Here is a 7,073-nt window from a genome sequence, read left to right as displayed (position 1 = left end):
AAATATATATACTAAACAACTGACAATTAAATATTAGATCAATAAATTACTGCCAAATAGCTATTTGGTGGATATCTTTACCAAATTGTGCTCAGTAAATTAATCATTTCAAAACGAAAAATCTGTTTGCTTAACAAGTCCTACATCCAAGGAAATTTGCATGTGCACAGGTATATATTATTTAACTGTAGTTTAACCATTTGTAGAAGTATTTGTAGTAAAACTGTGGTTATACAAATGGTAATCAATATGCCAAAAGACCATGGTTACTACACTTTTACTACAATAAAACCATGGGTAATTTTCATAAGGGCAGTTTGACAGTTTAACATCTGAGCCTCTGTTACTAATTAGAAAAGGTCACTTAGAACTAGTAACTAAGTAACGTTGAGTTGTATTGAAAGCTTATTGTATTACTGTATTAAAAGCTCACTGTATAGAGTAATGAGAGAGAAAGAGATGGACTGAGCGAGTGTAATTGCCTGCATCTGATACAGTATTCATTCTTCAGCCTCAATCTCATATTCACAATAAAACATTAGTTAAAATGGAAAGCGATATCTTTGTCGTACTATCCTTTCTTGTTTCCTCTGTTAAAGGTGATTTCCATTGACAGCGCTGCTCAGTGCATTTGTTGGCTGCATCTTAAGGTGTTGTTGAAAGTAAAAATAAATTCCTTGTTTGTAACCCTGTTTCAGTCTCTTTCAATATAAAATCTTTACTGCTGACTTACTCATAAAAGTCTCTTGTCACCATCTAATGGCGGAATAATGTAACTGATCACTATCACAAACACGTTTCTCAATACTAAATACTATGAACTACTTTTATTTATATAAAAAATTCTTTAATAAACAACAACAACAGTCATCATCAAGTTGCTAGGCAATTCAGTCGAAAGTACAAAGGCAGTGCTCTGATATAAAGTTATGTAAAATTTAACTTTAGACTTTGCCCTCACCAAAACTGCTTGCTCTGGAACACATAATAGATTAATGAGAGCAAAGACTGCCTGTTAGATTTACCCAAAATGAAGCGGAGTGATATAACGAAGCCGAGTGATACAAATGGAAACGGTGTTCCCTATCTGTCGGTCACTTCGAGTTATGGCGATGATGACATTAGGGGTCTTACTTGGGAGCCCGAATCCTCTCTGATTAAGAGAAAACACCAATAAAATGATCAAGTTGCCGCGGACCTCTCACTCCTCCCGCAGCAGCTGTTCTGGTGATTCTGCTGTGGTGTCTGATGGCGTGCCCAGCGTTTCATTCAGCGTGCTGATAGAGGATCAGATGTCAATAGCAGCATCGGGGGATGGGCTATCGTCCTCTGAGGATGAAGATTCGGCAGGGCTGCCCCCCTCGGGTGTTGTCGCCACCTCCGAATCGGACCCAGAGTTGACGGCTATGCTTTCCCGGGCCACCGTGAGCATCGGGCTGGAGGCGTGCCCACCTCCCAGTCCCAAGCACTCACTGCGGGATGATTGGTTCCTCGGCATGGGCTGTGGTTCGTGACCACTCCCTGCCCTGGTTCCTTTCTTCCCGGAGGTGCATGAGGAGCTGATGAAGTCGTGGATGGCCCCTTTTCAGCCAGAAGCCGCTCGTCTGCCTCCTCCATCCTCATAACCTCGATGGCGGGGTGGCTAGGGGGTACATTGACATTCCCCAGGTTGAGAGTGCGGTTGCGGTGCACCTGTGCCCGCAAAATGCCGCCACATGGAGGAATTGTCCTTGTCTCCCGTCCAAAGCCTGTAAGCTGACGGCGGCTTTCACCACCAAAGCTTGCAGTCATGCGGGCCAAGCCGCCTCTGCCCTGCATGCCATGGCTATCCTGCAAGTACACCAAGCCAAGGCACTGAAATTAATGCACGAGGGTAGTACCGACCCGAGGTTGATGCTGGAACTGCACTCGGCGACTGACTTTGGCCTTCCGGGCGATGAAAGTCATGGTGCGGCCCCTCGGGAAGGCGATGTCCACATTAGTGGTCAAAGAGCACCATATATAGCTCAGCCTTACTGAGATGAGTGACGTCGACAAAGTGCGCTTTCTTGATGCTCCCATTTCCCAGGCTGGGTTATTCGGCGACCCTGTCAATGACTCCGCCAGCAGTTCTTGGTAGTAAAAAGGCAGACTGTGGCTATCCAGCACATCCTGCCCCAGCGTGATCCTCCACCTGCCACCATTCCGCTGCGGGCCACGCCTCAGCCTGCCCTTCGCCGAAGGCGCCCTCCTGTAGTTGCTCCGCCCTGTGCTGAGACCATGTTGTGGCCGGTGTGTCGAGCCTTGTGCAGGAGCGTGGCGTCCTCCTGTGTCCCAGCCAGCCCCTAAGTCCCCCAGGAAGACGACGAGGCGGCCCTGACACGGACAGCCCAAAGATGCGAGGAACTGCTTCTCTTCCAGAGATAGCGAGAACAGTGCCACTCCTTCCACCGTAGGAGGGCCGGGTGGAGAATCTTTGCTGTGTTCTGTTCCAGTGTTGACCAAGTGCCAGCGGTAACCACATTCTCAAAGAAAGAACAGTTTCCTTTTCCTCTGGGCCATCAGGCTCGTGGATTGACAGTGAGCGCCACACTGCCTCCTCACTCTCGCCCACAATGCCCCCTATCGCCAGCGGCCAAAAGATTGCGGTTCGGGGATGCAATGCCTTCCCACACATCTCCGGCCGGTCCCTCCGGGGACACGGGGAATACTGCCATGATGGGCCAGAACGTGGTGCTTTCTGGTCTATCTAGCACGACTTCCCACCATTGCACCACTGTGGGTATGTCAATTGTCCTCTCAATGTCAAATTGGCTCGCACTGCCCAACCCATCCCCCTGGCTCATTCGGACAGTCTGACTCAGCTGAGCGATTCAGTTCGCCAGGCGACCCCGCAGGTTCAGTGACGTCTTCGAGACTTGGTGGCAGTCTGAGACGACCCTGTCCTGTGCAAGGAGATTGATGTCTTATTGGCGAAGGACGCAGCCGAGATGTGGTCGGGGTTTACAGCCCTTACTTCATCATGCCCAACAAAGACGGTGGCCTTCGGCCAGTCCTGGATCTATGTGTCTTGGAACTATATGGGCGTGCCGCTGCGGTATAGTTCGTGTGACCATCACACCAACGTGTTGTTGCTCATTCAGCCCCTGGATGGAACTTGCTTTCTACGGGCCAGAGTGCCCTTAGAACAAGTGTCTCGGCATGTCGTTGTCACAACGGATGCCTCCAGTGCGGGCTGGTGCACTACATGCAACAGACAGGCAGCCTCAGGGTTCTGGACAGGGCATCGACTGCTTTGGCACATCAACTGCCTCGAGTTGCTACTTGTCTTGCGGCGTTTCCGGCCACTGCTACTTGGCAAGCATCGTTTCGTACATTAACTGGCAGGGTTGTCTACGATCACATCGCATGTCACAACTTGCCCGCCATCTCCTCCTCTGGAGTCAGAGGCGGCGCAAGTCACTGCGTGCCGTCCACATCCCAGGTGAGCTCTATCGTGCAGCTGATGCGCTCTCACATTCCCCAGAGAATGGCGACTCCATGCCGACATGATCCGGCTGATCCGGAGTCGATTCGGGGAGCTCAGGTAGACCTGTTTGCCTCCCACGAGTCCTCCAACTGCCAGCTGTATTACTCCCTTACCGAGGCCCCCTCGGCACAGACACACTGGCACACAGCTGGCCTCAGGCTTTACACAAGTATGCATTTCCCCTAGGGAGGATGAGGAACAGGTCCTGCTGGTTGCACCGTATTGGCCCACCCGGACCTGGCTTTCGGATCTCATGCTCCTCATGACAGCCCCTCCCTGGCGCATTCCTATGAGGAAGGACCTTCTTTCTCAGAGGCTCGGCACCTTTGGCACCCCCGTCTAGATAACGGGACGCAGCAGACCTAAGAGATCTCCCACTGGCGGTGGAAGACACTATCACTCAGGCCAGAGCCCTCTCTACGAGAAGTGGAGTCTGTTCACGATCTGGTATTCTTCTTGCCGAGAAGACCCCTGAAGATGCACGACTGGAGTAGTGCTTTCTTTCCTGCAAGGAAGGTTGGTGCGTAGGCTGTCCCCCTCCACCTTGAAAGTGTATGTGGCTGCTATCACAGCACATCCCGATGCAGTGAACAGCCGGTCCCTGGGAAAACACAGTCTCATCGTCAGGTTCCTGAGGGGTGCCAGAACGTTAAATCCTCCTAGGCCACCCCTGGTGCCCTCCTGGGATCTCTCTAGTGTCCTGGCTGGCCTTCAGAGGGATCCCTTTGAGCCATTAGACTCAGTTGAGCTTAATTCCTGTCTGCTAAGACAGCGCTCCTGACCGCACTCCCATTAAGAGGGTCGGGGACCTCCAAGCATTCGGTGAGTGAAGAGTGCCTTGTGTTCGGGCCGGCCTACTCTCACGTTGTAGAGAGACCCCGGCCTGGATATGTGCCCAAGGTTCCCAGTCTGACACCAGGCCCAGTATTGGTGTTAGCTTGCCCAGGTCTCCGGTCAGCCCCTGTACTGGGCTAGATTTCCATAAGGCTTGATTCCCTTCGGGCGATCCCATATTTGTATTCTTCTGTGGTAAGGTTTCCCTCTCTGTGAACCTGTGTCTTCCCTTTGACAGACCATTCTGTCAGGCTCTGCTGGCTGTCGTTCCATCCCTACTCTCAGGTAGGACCTGCCTCAGAGTCCCATTCCATATGTAGTACTGCCCTAGGCCTGGGTCAGTCCATATCAGTGTCTCCACATGATACCTCCCTATGGGTAGGATGTGGCCTCCGTAGTGCCCTTCTCTGGAAGGCTCGCTTCCCATCATTACTGCCAAGTTGTAACAACAAATAGGAAAGACTGAAGCAATCTTTCATTGAAGGCTGAAATCCCTTCTGTTAAGAAATTTCGGTGGTGAAAGGAGCAGCAGCTTGGCTATCACCAGCAGCAATATACTCACCTTTGGTCCCTGTGGGTACCAAGGTCAGCAAATTTGCGCTGGGGCAGTGGAAAGGTTACGACCTTTGTGTAGCATTTGTCTGACGAGCGGCTGCTTGTCAACATTTGCAATGCCATAAGGTTGTGACGGGGTTCAGGTTGTGGTGCTTTCCATGGACCGCTAATGTCGTCATCGACGTAACTCGAAGTGACCGATAGATAGGGAATATCTCGGTTACGTACATAACCCTCATTCCCTGATGGAGGGGACGGAGACGTTATATCCCTATGCCACAACCTCGAACCATCGCTGGTTGCCAGGGACAAGTTCTCGGCTCCTCAGCATAAAACCTGATGAGTGGATGCGCCTGTTGCCTATTTATACCCGTGTGCACGGGGAGTGGCTCAGCATGCAAAATCCACTAGCCAAATTTCATTGGCATTTTCTTTTAATCAGAGAGGATTCAGCCTCCCAAGTAAGACCCCTAATGTCGTCATCGACATAACGTCTCCATTCCCTCCATCAGGGACCGAGGGTTACGTACGTAACCGAGATGTTCTGTTATCACTAGAATATCGCACCTCTGAAAAAGTCTTTCAGCCAATCAGATTCTAGAACCAGAAAGAACTTATTGATAGATAGAAATATAGATAGATAGATAATTTTCAAATATTTTTAAATAGGTTTTCATACCCCTTACCTAGTGACATGACACATAAAGAAAGGTAAAATATAAAAGACAACAAAATCTTAAATGACTTTAATTTATTCAGTTTCATTCACTCCAAAGGGTAAAGTTAACTAAGATCCACCAGCACTAGTTTATTTAAAGGAAAATGATTGCTACAACACAGCAGCCTTTAGACAAGACACAATATGCAGCATTAGTATTACTTGCTACATTCTTCCCAAGAAATAAAAATTGATAGTAATAGAGAAAGAATGCTGATATATACCATTTGACATTATTGCACAAATACTTTCACTTGTGTTTTGACATTGGTATCACAGTGTAACAGTTCAAGCTGCTCATCTGCAAAATTGACAGTGAAGGTCAAGCATGCTTACACATTGAGTATATCATGTTCTTTATCATTTCTTTTCTTTCACTTTAGTACTGCTGCATTTTATAGTCAAGCCTGACATTAGAAATACTGGCAAACAAATCATGAAATTCCCACAAAAACAACAACAACGAAACTCTCATAGCATTGTGATGAACATTATAAAATGTGTACAATAAAAAGTAAATATTTAAAATAAAACTGGCATTGAATATATTTATGTATGTCTGTCCAAGTGTTCATTCATCTCTACAAAAAAAAAGTATTGTTTCATTGCTGACAACCACATAGCACATCTTCAGAAGAATAGATTGAAATCAAAGAAATTGAGGAGAGGCAAATGCTTTTTGAAACTCATGTTAACAGACCAGCCAACACTGTAGATGTTTGGCTTTAAAGGGACAGTTCACACAAAATCATTTACTCACCCTCATGTTGTTCCAAACCTGTATGACTTGCTCTCTTCTGTGGACTTTAAAAGAATACACTACCGATGAAAAAATTGGGGTGATGGGAGATGAATGTATTTTATGAAAAATGCAGTAAAAACAATAATACTAATTCATTTAAAATGTAATTTATTTCTGTGATGGTAGAGCTGAATTTTCATTCCTCCAGTCTTCAGTGTCACATGATCCTTCAGAAATCATTCTAATATGCTGATGCTAGAAAGTTGAAAAAATAACTTATAAATAGATATAAATGATAAATTTGGAATAGATTTGTTTAATTTTTTAACATTATAAAAGTATTTACTGTCACTTTTGATACATTTAATGCATCCTTGCAGAATAAAAATATTTAACTTTATTTAAAAAAAAATCTTGATGACCCCCAAAATTTGAAATAATATATTATGAAAAATGTCTTAATTATGTTTTGTCCATGTGATTAAAGTCAATAGGGTCCAAGACTTTCAGTGTATGGACAAAAAATAATTCACATGTTTGGGACGACATGAGGGTGAGTAAATAATGGCAGAATATAAATTTTCATTGAACTATGCTTTTCACACAATTTCACATTGTACAACAATTTTTTGAACAACCTGGACACCCACTAGTGTATATATACAATTAGATTAAATATATTTAATATACATTTATATATTCTGATATTTATTTAT

This window comes from Sinocyclocheilus grahami, unplaced genomic scaffold (assembly GCF_001515645.1).
Source record: "Sinocyclocheilus grahami isolate Dianchi unplaced genomic scaffold, SAMN03320097.WGS_v1.1 scaffold176.1, whole genome shotgun sequence".
NCBI lineage: Eukaryota > Metazoa > Chordata > Actinopteri > Cypriniformes > Cyprinidae > Sinocyclocheilus > Sinocyclocheilus grahami.
This window is presented reverse-complemented; position numbering follows the sequence as displayed.